General features: G+C 42.6%; 1 protein-coding gene across 1 annotated transcript in view; it reads right to left on the bottom strand.

The window, feature by feature from the left end:
- LOC124788470 (peroxisomal leader peptide-processing protease-like) overlaps nt 1-18,613 on the bottom strand; it is a 1,192,842-nt gene that overhangs the window by 285,622 nt on the left and 888,607 nt on the right. The gene's annotated exons all lie outside the window — the stretch shown is intronic.

The raw sequence follows: 18,613 nt of genomic DNA, 5'->3' as shown, positions 1-18,613 counted from the left end.
GAATGCCAAGGTTGGGAAAGAACAAATATTCCAAGACACAACAGGTAGGCACAGTCTACACAACCTAAGCAATGACAATGGAGTTAGGTTCATCAGCTTCGCTACATCATTAGGGTTATTCATCTCGAGCACAAACTTCCGGCGGAAAAACATACATAAAGGAACCTGGGTATCACCAGATGGGAGAACTGTAAATCAAATAGACCATGTTGCCATTGATCTCAGAGCCAAGAGATGGGTGTTAGACGTTATGACAGCGCAGGATGCCGAGGGTGGGAGTGATGATTTTCTGGTCAGAGGCCATTTAAACATACAGTGTAAAGGAAGATTGGGGCCTAAGTTAAAAAGAGTGGAAAGGTACCATGTGGAGAAACTGGAAGATGAGGCAACGAAGACCAGATACCAGTTGCAACTTAGTAATCACTTTGAAGCACTCAGTAAAATGGACGCGAATCAGGACCTCGAACTAATGTGGGGAAACATCCAGAGCTCAGTTAGGGATACAGCAAAGGAAACACTCATGGGAAAGCCAGTGGGCAAGATGATCTGGAAAGGAGAAAGGAAGCCAGGAACAAATGGCTGAAGGGGACAAATCTGGCACAGGCCAAAGCACAATTTGAGGAGGTCCGAAAGACTACACAAGCAATTCTGAGAAGAGCAAAGAGGAAATATATAAGGAATATCATCACTGAAGCAGAAACAGACTTCAGAGGACAAAAGACTAGGGAAATGTTTCTGAGGGTGAAGTACCTCTGCAAAGGTCACCAGGCCAAGCAGAAATTTGTCAGGTTCCCGTGATAAGATCCTGACGAACAATAGGGACATAGCTGAGAGATGGAAAGAGTACTTTCGACAGCTGCTAAATTGTGATGAACCCGAACTGCAGTTTGATTTCCAGTACCCAATTACAGCCTATGCAGACTATCGCCCTTACCCTGGATGAGATAAAAACCAGAATCAGACACCTTAAACAGAATAAGAGTCCAGGTGAAGATGGGATACAGGCTGAAATAATCACGGCAGGAGGAGAGAAACTTGCAAAAAAAAAAAAAAAAATACACCGACTGATACAGGCAATATGGACCAAAGAAGAACTACCGGGAGAATGGAAAACAGCTCTGATTTGTCCAATACATAAGAAGGGCGGGAATCGCCCTGCTTAACGTCTGCTATAAGATCCTGTCCAATTTCCTCATACATAGAATTCAGCCAGTGGCAGAATCGGTGACTGGGGAGTACCAGGGAGGTTTCCGGCCAGGACGGTCAACAGTAGATCACATCTTCAGTCTCCGGCAGCTCACTGAGAAACTGGGTGAATATGGTAAAGATTTGCATACTTTATTCGTTGATTTTAAAAAGGCCTATGATTACATACATCGCAAAAGCCTGCTCAACTGTTTAAGGGAGCTTGGCATAGCAGAGAAACTCGTCTGATAAAGATCTGTCTGAACGAAACACGTGCAGAGGTGAAGATGGGAAATCGCGTAACTGAAATTGTGACAGGACTCAGGACTCAGGACTATCCTGTTCATCTTTGCCCTCGAGAAGATCGTACGCGAGACCTTCCAAGAGAACGAAGGGATTGAAATCGAAGGAAAGAGACTGGCATACTTAGCCTATGCAGACGACATCTGTTTACTCTCTAGGTCGGAAGAGGAGTTGGAGCAAATGACCAAAGCACTAAAGGAGGCTGCCAGCAAATTTGGGCTAAACATAAACGAAGCCAAGACAGAGTACCTCGTTATGACGCGTGGTCATTTTCAGACTGCTGATCATCTACAATCACTGCAGGTGGGGGACCATTCCTACAAGAGAGTGCAAGAATTCAAATACCTAGGGGCACTTTTCACTGAGAACTCGGCATGTGAAGGAGAGATCAATGCCAGAATACAAGCAGGAAACCGATCTTACCACAGCCTAGCACAACTGCTTCGGTCCAAATCTCTCTCCAGACAGTTCAAGATTCGACTGCAAAAAACCCTGATCCAGCCTGTTGTTCTATATGGCTGTGAGACATGGAGTATCCGGAAACAGTACTTCCATAAGCTCCTTGTTTTTGAGAGAAAAGTGCTTCGGAAGATCTTCGGTCCGGTTCTGGATGCAGATACAGGGGAATGGAGGATCAAATACAACCAAGAGCTTGAGGAACTATACCAGCAGCCCATCATAGCAGGAACTGTCAAAGCCAAACGAATGCAGTGGGCCGCCCATGTGGCCCGGATGGAGAATCACAGATGGCCTCGGAAGCTCCTGGATTTCACACCTACAGGAAAGAGACCGCCAGGGAGACCCAAGAAGCGTTGGAGGGATGGACCCCATGAAGATTTAAACCAAGTGTCAATAGATGTGGACGAATGGCGGATAGCAGCAATGGCCAGAATACAGTGGAGGAGGAAACTTGTAGATGCGTGCGGTCCACTGGGCCTGATCACATAGTAGTAGTAGTAGTAGTAGTAGTAGTTTGAGAGTCTTTCTTCTATCGCCTTGTGTGTGCAATAATTTGTGGTGTCGTTTTCTGCAGACATGAAAGGTTCTCTATTTGTAATTAGAGGGCTTTCTGTTATTTTTCAGAGAGATACGACATGATCTGCTGCAAATTACGCTCGTTTAGTGAAATTTGCTTGAATCTTGAGCACATACCACTAACGCTCCAACTGTGTCCCTTAGTCTGCGTGTACACAATATTATTCTTTCTGCCTGTACGGTGCAGCAGCACCAAAAGCCAACTACACGAAACTAATAAGTAATATTATTAGCACTGCACGCAATGCAACCTAAGAAAATAAATTTTATTTCCTCGGGTTTGCTGCCGGATTCCAAAATCAACATTACTCAGTATTTCGGCTGTCTATCTGTCCGCCATCCTCAGAAGAGACGTTACTGCTGCTGCTATTGTTGTGCTGCTGCTGAGTCCAGCTGAAAACTGATGCCAAGGCTGGAAACCGTAGTCGCACCCCCCCCCCCCCCCCCCGTCCTAAGTACAGTGCATTCACCGCGCACCACAGCTCCTACCCATAAGACTCGACTTAAGGTAAGGAAGCGTCGTCCATACTGGTACTCTGATTTATCGGAATCAAAGACCTAATCCCATAACACGAAATCACGTAAGTAAGATAATTGTAGGGGCCAGTGAAGGAGGGGAGAGTCACGATGGCAAGTCAATTTGATGCTGAAGCAGCTTGGCTTTCAGTGGAAGAAGTGTGGTGGAGTATTGTCTTATTGCAAAATGAAGTCTCCACTGCCTTGCTTTAATTGTGATATAAGACATTGCTGCAGCATGTCCAAGTACACAATACCACCCAGAGTATTATCCGCACAAAAGTAATAATAATAATAATAATAATAATAATAACAATAACAAAGGACGTTAACTTAAGGTGAATAACGAATGTGTTCCACGTTCTCGTGTGATCGTCTTGTTCCCAAACATGCATGTTAAGATGATCCACCTTTCCAGACGCAGGAAACGTGGTTTCGTCACTGACAATCTACTTCTGTGAAAAACTGCCTTCCTCCAGTAGCCGCTTCTAGTTACTGCAAACGTAGAACGAAGCTCGTTGTCCCGAGTAGTCACCACGTATAACGACTGTAACTGGTATGGTTTTATATGCAGATGTTTCCACAGGATGTGCCAAACAGTTGACAGCGGTATCAACAGTTCACTGCTCGCACGTGTCGATTACTTTAGGCGCTGCAGTCCGAAACCGCGCGACTGCTACGGTCGCAGGTTCGAATCCTGCCTCGGGCATGGGTGTGTGTGATGTCCTTAGGTTAGTTACGTTTAAGTAGTTCTAAGTTCAAGGGGACTGATGACCTCAGATGTTAAGTCCCATAGTGCTCAGAGCCATTTGAACCATTTATTACTTTAGGCTGCTGACAACTGACTCCTGCACACACGCCACCCTGTCTGTAGAAGATCCCAGCCATTCTCTTTTCTTTGCACCATGAAAGCACCCAGTCTCACTTTATTTATTTATTTGGCCGTCAGCGTAAACACACTATTGAACCATTGACAGTCAAAAGAAAAACTGGAATTCCTTTAAGATAGACATAAGTTGGTTCAAATGGCTCTGAGCACTATGGGACTTAACATCTGAGGTCATCAGTCCCCTAGAACTTACAACTACTTAAACCTAACTAACCTAAGGACATCACACACATCCATGCCAGCGGCAGGATTCGAACCTGCGACCGTAGCGGTCGCGCGGTTCCAGACTGTAGCGCCTAGACATAAGTATATTTCATTAAAATAACTGAACATTGCTTCTTCACTATGGGGTAAATAAAGACAAGCTTCATTTCTAAACAGTGAATTACTTTTAAAAAAAAGAAATTTTTCTCTGTTGATCGTACTTCGGGACATCTGAGTTGTTGCAGGTTCACGGAATTTGTTGCACCACCCGTGGACTGTTTTGTCCGTTGGAACTTTAACCGGATATTTATTCACAGTTAGCTAATTGAAGGACACGAGATACACGCCCCGCTCTGTTGTATACCAATTTGTGATAGTCTGTCCCCTAGTGATACTCTCTGCAACTATGCCACGGCGTGCGTTATGCATCGAAACTTGGAGAGATGATCTGTCTACTCATACGTGTCGTAGCTTTTGCGCTGCCATCTTCTGAAACCCCAAAAATACTTGTGAGTTATAAATTAGCACGTACCTTGCAATTTTATCGAGTTTCGCTCACAACAACAAAAATATTCTTGACCAGGAGCTGCACTGTCACGATAAGACTCCTGTCTACAAGTCGACGTTCCCGCACACACTATGGAATTTACAAGATGACTACATGAAGCTGACTAAAATATTTGAAGAGCTTTATCTGGATGAATCGTACGTGATTGTGACAATAAATAATCTTCGCATCCAAGTTTGTCCAACTTGCTCCTTTCTGCCGTCAATCCATCATCCACTGTGTCATCCTCTCCGCGTTTTCTTACCACAAGAAATCCAATACAAAATCACCTTCGACAATCCACCATCATTTCACCTCACTGTATGTCCAGCCCATTTCCATCAAGGTTTCATAAGTCACTACCACAACTTCCCGTCCTGTCTCTTCTCTCACAGGTTATTTTGTTTTTGTGTTCTGCATTGTTGTGCCCAAAATGAACCTTTCCATTGCTCGTTGGGCAACCCTCAGGATATGAACTGGTTGCTGATTTAACTTTTGCGTTTTGCTCCTGCTTGTTAGTACTGGAGTTATACGATGGTCATAAGCTTGCTGTTTGCAGCACATCAGTAACTTATTCCTGAATACAGCATTCAGGTTCTCAAATAAACTCTACGTCTTTTTACCCTCTTCTTTACTTTCTAAGTGTCCATCAGCTTATTGTTTTCACTTGTCCTTGATATACAAATTGGCCGGCCGAAGTGGCCGTGCGGTTAAAGGCGCTGCAGTCTGGAACCGCAAGACCGCTACGGTCGCAGGTTCGAATCCTGCCTCGGGCATGGATGTTTGTGATGTCCTTAGGTTAGTTCGGTTTAACTAGTTCTAAGTTCTAGGGGACTAATGACCTCAGCAGTTGAGTCCCATAGTGCTCAGAGCCATTTGAACCATTTGATATACAAATTCGTCAACTGTTTATATTATGTCATAATTAATCTTTACTATTTTCCCATCAGTATGCTGACTATATTTTATTTTGATGTTACTTTGATCAGTTTTCAGGTCCACTGTCCTATTTTCTCTGTTCAATCCATCACCTTTTGCTGAAGTTCTTCTGGATCCGAAGCAAACAAAGCAATGTCACTTGGAAATGCTTTAGATAAGATCCGTTAACACATACTTTCTTCTCACTTTGATTCCAGTGAATGATCATAAACAAATTGTCGTCAGACTATCGATATGAAGATCTCATCGAAGGCTGCAGAAAATAGATTTGGCGAAGTGGAGTCGTCTTGCCTTACTCCTTTCTAATATTTACACAGATTAGTCATCTAATTAGAAAACTTTAGGTAAGTCAACATAATTAGAATAACAAGACACTAGAAGGATTTAACAAACGTTACATGAATATAACATAAACAATAAGGGAAATTTGTACAAATAGCATTGCACTATCTTATTAGCTTAGCACTTATTTTTGCATAATGCTTTTACGCTCTAGTAACACTTGAAAGAAGTGAAGAGTTGCTAAGCAAGTTTTTGCTCGTCTACTTCAAAATCAGACGACCTCCTTACTTTCCCCTATTTTTACAGTTTTCCACGTCCCAATGTCTTTGTATTATAGCGTGAGGCTGTGTAAGCACAAGAGCTATATTTTATAATTTCTTTTTACATGTGTGTGTGTGACAATACAATGATATCGAAGACGTGAAGCATACAAGCATACTTCTATTCAACGTAAGTTGTCGTATATCATACTGATAGCTCTACAAAATACACATACACAGACTAATGTATATGATGTACAGCATTTCTGAATTAAAATGTGGCTATTCCTTAAAAAGGAGATACCGAAAAGAGCGTGCAACCCCCTAGAAACTTTTCGGCGTTTAAGACACTGTTACAAAGTCATAGAAAAATAAGACAGTACTGAGGACAAGATTCGTGAAACGGTCTTGATGTATCCTGAAAAGCTGCCTTCCTTTTTCTATGTATCTCGAAACATCTATCGCTCAATATCTGTAGAACTCTTTTACTATGAACGAATACCACTGACTATTTAACTTCCAACGTTTGTATCATGTATCAGTTGATCCATGATGAAATTTTACCCAAATTTGCTACTTGACAGTAACAAAATCGATTTCCTTAACTTCTTGTTCGTCATTTCTTTGACATTACGTAAATAAATGTAACTCCAGTGCGATCAAGTTACTGTACTCGTATTCGGTATGAAAAGGGTACAACTTCTCGTCCCGACATACGAATTTAGATTTATCTACTTCCGTCCAGTGCCACTATGGCTTACTAAATATTGTACTATCCTTCCCCTCTCCTGTTCCCTTTCTAACCAGCTAGGGAACAGTTCCTAAGGATTTGGTTGTCATTAGCTGGTTACATTCAGAACCTTATCCATTTCGGTTTATTCTGATGAACTCCCAAACGAATCATAATTCAGTACTTCATTGTGATAAATTATAAAAAATCTGCCTCGGTTAACAACCGATTATCTTTTGGACCAATCTGTAAATAAATCGCGTTACATGCGTTACCGACAGTGTAAGTAACGAGATACCGTCGAACGTGTGTCCTGTGAAGCAATCGCCATAAAAAACCAGACTGTTCTCATTCCACTCGCCTGTGTGTCAGACCGAGTGGACTGTTCGGAATACTCGATCCTGTGTGGACTCCCCGGGGATCCCATTTCGTGTCTGCCCTTGGGGGAAAACCGAGCATTTTATTGCTACTCCGTTCAGCTGCGTTCCGTGTCTCGAAGGAAGTCGCACGAGGAAACCCCGAATGGAGTATCAGCCAAGTCCGTGTTCTCCGACGGATACGTGCCAATTTTACAGACAGTGTTCTCAAATATTGTGAAACCACATTCTTCAGTAGCCCAGAAATTATGTAGGTCCCTACGGAGGGACCTCGTGGCAAGACTTAACTTTTAAGCGACGCATGTAACGCGATTTATTTACAGATGGGTCCAGAAGTTAAAATGTGAGCCTAAATATACCGTTTGATTCAATATTCCGAATGTGATCATGCTCACACAGCTATTGACGGTGAAAAACTTCCTAGCCTGCATGCCATATTCTGCCTACTGCTAACGTCTGAGTTATAAACAGCAACGTGTTCTGTAATACACTGCTGGTCACCAAAATTCCATACCAAGAAGGATATCAGATAACGAAATTTAATGTACTGTACGCATATACGTGACAAAAGTGATGGGATACCTCATAATACCGTTTCCGACCTGCTTTTCCCTGGCGTAGTGCGGGGACTCGACGTGGCATGGACTCAACAAGTCGTTGGGAGTCTTCTGCAGAAATATTGAGCCATGCTGCTTCTCTAGGCGTCCATAATTGGGAAAGTGGTGCTGGGGCAGGATTTTGTGCACAAACTGACCTCTCGATCGCGTTCCATAAATGTTCTATGAAATTCATATCGGGCGATATGGGTGGCCAAGTCATTCGCTGGAATTGTCCAGAATGTTCTTATTCCCGAACAATTGTGGCCCAATAACATGGCGCATTGACATTCATAAAAAGGATGTCCACGAATGGCTCCAAATGATCTCCAAGCAGCCAATCAAAAACATTTCCAGTCAATGATCGGTTCCATTGGATAAGAGGAACCAGTCCGTTACATGCAAACACTGCCCACGCCATTATGGAACCACCACCAGCTTGCACAGTGCCTTGTTGACAAGTTCGGTCTATGCCTCCGCAGAACCTGCGCGACATTCGAGCCCTACCATCAGTTTTTACCAAGTGAAATCCAGACGCATCTGACTAGGCCATCGTTCTCCAGTCGTCTCGGATCAAGCGGTGTGATCTAGAATCCAGGCAGTCATGTCACGCAGTGTTGCTTGTCTGTCAGCACTGTCAGCTTGATGCAAACGCCGCTACTCTCGGTCGTTAAGTGAAAGCTGGCGACCACTGCGTTATTTGTGGTGAGAGGTAATGCCTGAATTTTGGTGTTCTCGGTACACTCTTGATGCTGTGGATCTCGGAATATTAAATTCCTTAACGATTTCCGAAATGGAATGTCCCATGTGCCTAGTTCCAACTACCAACCCGCGTTCACAGTCTGTTAATTTCCGTCGTGCGGCCAAAATCACGTCGGAAAATTTTTCACAGGGATCACCAGAATACAAATGAGAGCCCAGCACTCTCTTTTTATACCGTGTACGCTATACTACCGCCTAAATGTGCACATCGACTTCCGTCATTCAGTAATACACTACTGGTCATAAATTTCCAGCACCAAGGAGGATAGGAAATAACGAAATTTCATATATTGTGCGTATATAGTATAGCAGGAAGAATACATGATTAAACTTGAAGCCGGTTATTGCGTCTATAGGGTGCGAAATTCAGTATACCTTTGGTACCAACAACACTTTAATCAGCGTGGAATCGAGCCGAACTGAGCTCAGATACCAAATCGTTGTCGGTGACGAATAGTGGTACACTAGTCTCTCAGCAAGCCATGACCAGACGTTTCCAATGGATGAGAGATCTGGAGCATGCGATGGCTAAGGCGACAATGAAACACCGTCTTTATCAACGTAGGTCACGAAATCGCGGGTAACTCGCATTCTTTCACTATTTTGTTGAATGATAACGTCAAGGAGACCTCGAAGATAGGGCATAAACACCGGCCGTATCATGTCAGAAATGTAATGACTAATACACAAATTAATGGCCATATGTACCCACTTGTGCCCCATACCAACACGTCAGGTCTCGTATAAGGACGACGAATGAATTCTGCCAACGTACGTTCTCATCTGAAACACAACACCTGGATGCGTCCATCGTGTGTACACAAAACAGGTAATCGTCCGAATTGGCGACGTGCTGTCACTGCCGCGTCCTTTGTTGTCGTTGGACGCACCACTACAATGCGCCTCTCTCTCTCGCCAGGTCAAGAGAAGCCGTAAAAACGGTCGCTTTATTGACTGTTCGGGATGCTCGATTCGTCGTCGTGGATATTTGGCTTCTAATAAACAAGAGCATATCCAGACTCCACACACGCGACGTGAGTGTACAATCCTGCACGGCCAAGTGAACAATATGTCGTCTTGTCAGGCGCTAGTTGCGTGGAACCGTTGGGATCGCTTCTGTACCCATCGATTCCGTATTCCCTTAATCTATTGCTTGACAAACTGAGATTCATAGGTAAAATCTTAAGGAAATGTAACTCATCCAGAAGGAACTGGTATCCAAAGTGCTTGTTCGACTGCTTCTTGAGTATTGTCCATCAATCTGGGATCCCTACGACATAGGACTGATAGAAGAGATAGAGGAAATCCAACGAAGAACGGGGCGTTTCCTCAGGGGATCTTTTAGTCGGCGCGAGATCGTTACAGAGATGTCAACCAACTCCAGTGGCAGACATTACAAGAGAGTCGTTACGCATAACGGAAAGGTTTACTATTGAAATTTCGAGAGAGCACTTTCCGGGAAATGATGGACAACATATTAATTCCTCCCACATGCGTGACAAGCATGGCGAGAAAATTCGAGAAATCAATGGCCAATACGGAGGCTTACCGACATTTGTTCTTCCCATGCGCCGTACGGGAGTGCAACGGGATAAAGAAGGAGGGGGGCAGTTAGTGGTAGCAGAAGTATCCTCCGTCACACACCATTAACTGGCTTGCGGAGTATGATGTACAGCCATGGAAAAAAATAGTCATACACCATTGTTTGTATAGAATTATTTATTAGAATCTGATGATTACAACCAGAGATTTTATTTGCTAAACTAACACTGTGGCGTTTCCTTGCTAAGCTGTCTATATGAAAGGATTAACTAAACTAGCCTTCCGCAAAAAGTAGATCAAAATTCTGTACCAGCTAGCTTCACACTGTGGAGAAAGAAGTATTCATACACTGCTAGAAATGTAAACATAGAAACGACTAACACACCGCCTGCAGCAAGGAACGCCTTCAGTAGCAAACTGCGCGTCGGCCTGTTGGCTCTGATACCCCGTGAATGCCGTGTGACAGTAAAATGGTCGCAGAGAGAACACAGAACTGTGGATGAAAGGCAAATAGTTATCACCCAACATGAAAAGGGAAAATCATTTGCAGAAACAGCTGATATTATTGGAAGAAGCCGGACAACTGTGCAGTCCATAATATCGTGATTTACAAAACGAAATACTATCATTAAAGGCCAAAGAGAAGGTCGGCCAAAGAAGCTAACGCAAAGAGAACGAAATATGTTAATACGGATGGTCAAAAAAGATCCTAAATTGATATATTCTGCATTGCCTGAGCATGTTAATGAACAGTTATGGAAGGAAATCACACCAAGGACTGTTCGCTAAGTTTTATGTAGTGCAGGTTATGGAGCTATGGTACCAAGAAGAAAACCATACATCAGCAAGATGAACAAGAAATTGAGACTTGAATTTACTCGAGAGCATACGAGCAAGAATACAAGTTTCTGAGACAAGGTACTGTTCACAGATGAAAATAAATTTAACATACAGGTATTTGTAAATGATGGCACAATTTTGGTGTGGCGACGATCAAATACTGAACTGATTCCAAACATATTCAACCCACAGTACAGAACGGTAGTGGAGGAATAGTAGATGTATACGGCGACATCTGGTGTTGGGTAACTTGTTTTTGTTGAAGGTAACATGGATTTATTTCAGTATTTAAATATCCTAAAGGAAAATCTACAGCAGAGTGTTGTTAACTTTGGTTTAGGTACAGATTACTGTTTTCAACAAGACAATGATCCTAACCATAAAACGGAAATTGTTGCTACGTGGTTGTTGTACAATACTCCCACGTCCTCGAGTTTGCAATTGAATATCTTTGGAGTATGCTTGAAAGAATGGTCAGAAATCGTAAAATACGAAGTAAGACTGCTCTGAAACAATATCTGTATCAAGAATGGCAAACTATTACATCAGAGACTACCAAAAAACGGTTCATTCCTTGTCAAAGAGGTTAACAGAAGTGATACATATATGAGAAATACCTACAAAGTATTAAATCGTTGTATCTATACGCATTGTATTTTTCTTTGTATGACTGAATACTTTTTTCCCAGTGTGTCAAAGGAGCTGGTAGAGAAATGTTATTTACTTTTTGCGGAAGGTTAATTTAGTTACTTCTTTTGTACATGCAGATTAGCAAGGAAACCCCATATTATTACTTTACCAAATAACATCCCTGGTTATGATCTTTATTTCTAATAAAATTATTCTGTATGACCAACGGTGTATGATACTTTTTCCACGACTGTGGATGTAGATGTAGATCTGTGGGCGAGCAGCGAGGAGGAATACTGTGCAACGGTATGCCACAATCTCAATAGCCCCACGAAATTCTAACACGTGTTGCCAGACGTTTCTTCTATTTTTATAAGGTGTAACACGATCCTCTCGCAAGCACGAAACATTCAAATGCGATTTACGAATGAGAGGCCCGCCGCAGAATCTTTCTGTATATACAAAAAGTAGACAGCATTACTCCTACCTACACTACTGGACATTAAAATTGCTACACCACGAAGATGACGTGATACAGACGCGAAATTTAACCGACAGGAAGAAGATGCTGTGATATGCAAATCATTAGCTTTTCAGAGCATTCACACAAGGTTGGCGCCGGTGGCGACACCTACAATGTGCTGACATGAGGAAAGTTTCCAACCGATTTCTCATACACAAACAGCAGTTGACCGGCGTTGCCTGGTGAAACGTTGTTGTGATGCCTCGTGTAAGGAGGAGAAATGCGTACCATCACGTTTGCGACTTTGATAAAGGTAGGATTGTAGCCTATCGCGATTGTGGTTTATCGTATCGCGACATTGCTGCTCGCGTTGGTCCAGATCCAATGACGGTTAGCAGAATATGGAATCGGTGGGTTCAGGAGGGTAATACGGAACGCCGTTCTGGATTCCAACGGCCTCGTATCACTAGGAGTCGAGATGACAGGCACTTATCCGCATGGCTGTAACGGATCGTGCAGCCACGTGTTGATCCCTGAGTCAACAGATGGGGACGTTTGCAAGACAACATCCATCTGCACGAACAGTTCGACGACATTTGCAGCAGCATGGACTATCAGCTCGGAGACCATGACTGCGGTTACCCTTGACGCTGCATCACAGACAGGAGCGCCTGCGATGGTGTACTCAACGACGAACCTGGATGCACGAATGGCAAAACGTCACTTTTTCGGATGAATCCAGGTTCTGTTTACAGCATCATGATGATTGCATTCGTGTTTGGCGACATCGCGGTGAACGCACATTGGAAGCGTGTATTCGTCATCGCCATACTGGCGTATCACCAGGCGTGATGGTATGGGGTGCCATTGGTTACACGTCTCGGTCAGCTCTTGTTCGAATTGACGGCACTTTGAACAGTGGACGTTACTTTCAGATGAGTTACGACCCGTGGCTCTACCCTTCATTCCATCCCTGCGAAACCCTACGTTTCAGCAGGATAATGCACGACCGCATGTTGCAGGTCCTGTACGGGCCTTTCTGGATACAGAAAATGTTCGACTGCTGCCCTCGCCAGCACATTTTCCAGATCTCTCACCAACTGAAAACGTCTGGTCAATGGTGGCCGAGCAACTGGCTCGTCATAATACGCCAGTCACTTCTCTTGATGATCTGTGGTACCGTGTTGAAGCTGCATGGGCAGCTGTACCTGTACACGCCATCCAAGCTCTGTTTGACTCAATGCCCAGGCGTATCAAGGCCGTTATTGCGGCCAGAGGCGGTTGTTCTGGGTACTGATTTCTCAGGATCTATGCACCCAATTTGCGTGAAAATGTAATCACATGTCAGTTCCAATATAATATATTTGTCCAATGAATACCCGTTTATCATCTGCATTTCTTCTTGGTGTAGCAATTTTAACGGCCAGTTGTGTATTTTTTCGATTGCGCTGAAATGCCAGTGTATTGTACATCCATAAATGTAATACAAGTAATATCAATTTGACGTTTGTTGCATTGTGTAGCAAATCTTATTGGTCAGCAATGTAATTCCGTCCAGTAAATTGTGATTTCACAGTTAATATCGGAGAGTATAGGGGCTCCCAGGTATTCTTTGGGTAATTTACTCAGCTTCCACCATATTTTTGGAGGTGACGCTCTCGCGCAGCAACTATACATCGAACGTATCACAGTGCATGACACGACAATGGCTTCTCCGTCTTGAGTCTAGTCTGGGCAATGCATCGGCAGACCTGGGTTTCCGAGCCGAGGGCTTGTGAGCGTCACGTCCCCCATTCTGTAATTCCTGTGCTTGCTTCAATGACTGTCTTGTTGGGTGACAGCGAGACACTGCTTTTTGTGGCGGTGTTCGTAGCGACAAACACTTGGCTGTAGAAATGGCTTACGAAGTCACCGCCACACTTTTAATAGCGGGCCGACCGGTCCGCTGGACAGTAAACAGAAAGATGAAACCCCAAACACTCTGATTAAATAAGTCGGTACTTATCTTTATTCATGAAGATACAGAAACACAGTAGGGAACTCGGTGTCTACAGAAATCTGTCTAGTTCGAGTCGGAGCGGCTAGGTCAGCGTCGGCTGACGACAAACAACAACTCTGCTGCGATGAACACACAACTGACTAGCAAGTACACAAATCGGTGGCGAGTATACAACTGAGCGGCGAATACAGAACTGTCCTAGCGCTCGCGACTCCAGCGCTTAAGAAGCCAGAAGCCAGCGGTGGCGCGCGCAGACTTGCGGCGATTTCCTGTATCGCTGGCGCTGCTTATGCGGACGGCGTCCGTACTTTGATGCTGCCAACCTTTTGGCAGCGGGCTCGGTTGGCATTACTGGCTAGGACATAACACTGCTCCTCACAGGCAATGGATATCTTGGCTTAACTTTCGAAGCACAACTTGGTTTTGATATCTGCTGCGTGCAGCGCTCTCATCTTCTTCAATTTGTAAATGTGTCAGTCGAAAATTTGTCACAATGCACACCTTGTGCCGAAGGTCTAATATATTTTTTGTCTGTTGAATATTCACTCAAAATAAAGATGTTGATTGCAATGTAAATGTAAAGATATTGGTACTGTGTGTGATAGGTTGAAGATATTTTTAGTACATTGAGGTCTACACTTTTTTCTTACATACCTGTATGATGTCATTTGACATGCATGCAAAAATAGCACATTTATTTTTGTAGCTAATTTTCAATGTTCATTTGATATAAATTTAATACTTTACGTTTAAATTTCCAAAGTAATTATTTTTAGATATCTAAGCGACATTATGACTGTTCCAGTGAGAATGGTTGTATATTTCAGGTTTACTATTGAACTCTATCTATACAATCTCTTCAGCATTCTTTTGTAGCACCACACCTCAAAAGCTTCTATTCTCTTGTGTAAATTACTTATTGACCAGGTTACACTCCTGTACAGCGCTACACTTCAGACAAATACCTTCAGAAAGGACTTAGTAACATTTAAATTTATTTTAGATGTTAAAAAATTTCCTTTATTCAGAAACACTTTCCTTGATACTTCCAATTGGCTTTTTATATCCTCTCTATTTCATCCATATTAGGCAGCCCAAATATTAAAAATCACCTACTACTTTTACAGTCTCATTTCATAATCAAATTCCCCCTGAACCGCTCGGTTTAATTCCATCACGCGCAGTTATCATTGTTTTACTTTTGTTGATGTTCATCTTCTACCTCTTTTAAGATACTGATCGTTTCCGTTCCACTTATCTTCCAAGTCTTTCGACTTTAGTGAAATAATTACAATGTTGTTGGCTAACCTCAGTGCCTATTTCTTCTCCCTGAACTTGAATTTCCTTTCCAAATTTCACCCTGGTTTTCTCCACAGCTTGCTCAATGTGCAGATGGAATAAAACCGGGGATAGCCTACAACCATGTTTCACTCCATTTCATGCCCATCGACTTCTACAACTGTAGTCTGGTTTCTGTTCAAGAAGTACTTAATCTTTCGCTCCCTTTATTTTCTCCCTCCTACACTCAGAATTTCAAATAGAGTATTGCAGTCAACATGGAATTCGCGTCAGTATTTTGCAAACGTGACATATTAAAACCATAGTTCGGTAAAATTCAGAGCTTTCAGCCCTGACTTATTTGGAATTATAATTATTACATTATTCTTCAAATATGACCAAATTTAGCTTGTTTCATGTTTTGTATACCAATGGGAATAATTTTGTCATTGATGACTCTCCCAGTGAGCCCAGCAGATCAGAGGGAATGCCGTCTACTCCAGGAGGCTTGTTTCGACTTATGTCTATCAAATATTTCTCTCAGTATCGCACCCCCTTTTCATCATCATCCACTTCCTCTATCCTTACTATAATAATGCCTTTAAGTTAGCTTCCCTTGCATAACTCTTCCGTGTTGCAAAAATTATTTGTGATATATTATTTTATTTATCAGTATCAAACCAGAAAAAATGACTGAAAGACATACATTTCTGAAAGCATGTTTTATACGTTCTGCAGTTCTACGGTTGGAAAAGGACATCTGTCAGTTTTTTCTGTAGCTGTTTAACAGAACAGCTGCAAAACGCTCGGTTGTCAGCTGTAAGAACTGTGGGAAAACTAGAGGTAAACACAAAGGATAAGAGGTGTTACCTCAAAACATTTCCGCATTGCTAAGAAAAAAGCTTAGAACACGAGAATGTATGTACGGAACTTCTAAAATGACGAAACAGCATTATTCATTATATGTGGTGGTGATGGTAATGTTAGGAAGGCAATTAAACCGTCTTATAATAGCATTTAGTATCCGCATTTAAGCTGAGTGTAAACCGTAAGGTGATAGTCGATGCGAATTTCCAACCGAAAGGCAACAGATTCTTGACAAGAGCAGTCTAAATAATTTTGAGCAAGGGGTGCATACGATAGCTTCAGAACACTAACGTCTTTAACAGGAATACAAAGTTTTAGTTGAATTACTGATAATAAAATTGTGTGGGACACCGTTTGGAAGCTTTTTAGGGGAGAGCAAAAGGTGGAGGCAACGGGTGATGGAGGAAGTCGACTACGGCAGATAGATGTGCCAGAAGAGACCCTTCTCCAGTGCTAATCACAGAATGACAGCGAGCCATGAGGAGGAAAACACCACACCACACAAAATATTAAATTAGGAGTTAGCCGGCTTTCCTCTCGACTGTTATTGTACAACACTAAGAAGAAGGAGTGTTCGACGGCAAGAATTGTAATTGTGGTAATAAAATGATGACATATCAAAACTGACTGATTAGATGTTCTAACGAAGAAGTGAGTGGGTGACAGAGAGAGACTGTATGAACGTATACAGCAGAAAAATAAGCGAGACGTAGTTGAAAGAGGAGTTGGATTCCGTGATGGCTAATCTCTTTGAAACGTACCAAATGAAAACCACGACTAAGATGATAAGATATAATAATGCCGTTTGGAGAAGCCCTTACGAATACAGAAGTGTGGATTTCGTAATGGGAACAAGAAGAGATGACGAAGGGTCAGAAGAACTACAAAAGTGGTGCGAGGCATGCACATGAACAGCATTTATTAGGGAAAGATATAGAAACACCGGAATTAGCGGAAAGGGGAGAAGAAAACAAGCAAGCAAATAATGACAGGAATGGAATTAATTTATGATTAGGTAGAGTGCACGACGGAAAAGAAAAAATGAAAATAGTACATACGGAAAAACGCGGCAAAGGCACAGGTCAGAATACAGAAACAGAATACATTTAGAGACGTACTGTCATGGTCTAAGAGATAAAAGTTGTGAAATGCAGACAAAGGAAAACTGATTGTAAAATGTGATACTAAGGATAGAAAGAATGTTAATCAAAAGTAAGGGACAGAGTATGAGGATGAGACTAGGAGAAGAGGAATAAGTCAGAAAAACGTAATAATAGAAAAGTAACGTAAAATATAAAAACAAATAACCTAAAAAATTAACAAGTATATAAAGATTACAGAAGGAACAAATGATGTAAATAAGCAGAAGAATAAGAAGAGCAAAGAGAGTGATAATACAATAATACACTACAGACAGTGATGAAATAGATAGGGAGGAGAGAAAACCACAACTTTGTAAATCTACGTTCAAAAAATGGAAAGGAAAAATATCAGGTAGACTGCGACAGATGGATAAGCAAAACCTTTTCTGTCTTGTAAAATCAACTGCATTCGCTGCTCCTTTAAAGCACTCCTAGCAGTTACCAGTGTTCAATTCCGAATGCGTGCTGGAAAAAAATAGTGCTGCCTACAGAATGATACAACAAACGTCCTTAGATTACCGTAGAGAGGATGAAGCTTGAGTATATACAAATCACGTAAGAGGAGCATACGCTATGTCAGCATCTAAATGCACTGCTGGCTACATACTTGAAAAATCCTATCTCTCGACAGCGTATGCCACTTATTTTATAGCAGCGTGTCGGACAATAAGAAGCGAGTGGTGACTATCTACACCACGCCCCGTGGCTATTATTCGCGTGATGTCAGAGCTGTCGATACAATTGTCTTTCTTGAGAAATGAGCGCACCTGGCTCCGCCATTAGCTGAAGGACGAGAATGGCACGCTATTGCTCTTCTCGAGCCTGACGTCACTTGCTCACAGGTGTGACACCAAACTGGCGGTAAAATTCGCTACGGGCTATTGACAGCCCGTTCCCTGCTGTATAGCCGCAGGAACACAACGCCAGGCAGTTAGCGGAAACGGGATTCTTCACTCTTCAGAAGAAAGGCGAGTCATCTCGTCCTCAGAGAACGTCGTCTTCCGGTATGGGAAGTCTAGCAGGGTCAATTCCTCACGACCTCACAGCCGGAGTCATCTTTGATACCAATAATTTCTTCTCGGAAAAACTTATAACCGATCGGCTATATTTTCTTGGAAATATCTGACATATAAAATTGCAAACTATCTCTGTTGTGGACTGAGAAAAAAAATGCAATGCCTATCTTGATGTCCCCCAAACGTCACAGTTTCGTTACAAATACGATGC

This window comes from Schistocerca piceifrons, chromosome 3, assembly GCF_021461385.2.
Source record: "Schistocerca piceifrons isolate TAMUIC-IGC-003096 chromosome 3, iqSchPice1.1, whole genome shotgun sequence".
In the NCBI taxonomy this organism is placed as follows: domain Eukaryota; kingdom Metazoa; phylum Arthropoda; class Insecta; order Orthoptera; family Acrididae; genus Schistocerca; species Schistocerca piceifrons.
Note: the sequence above shows the minus strand (reverse complement) of the source record. Positions and strands in the feature narration are given on the sequence as shown.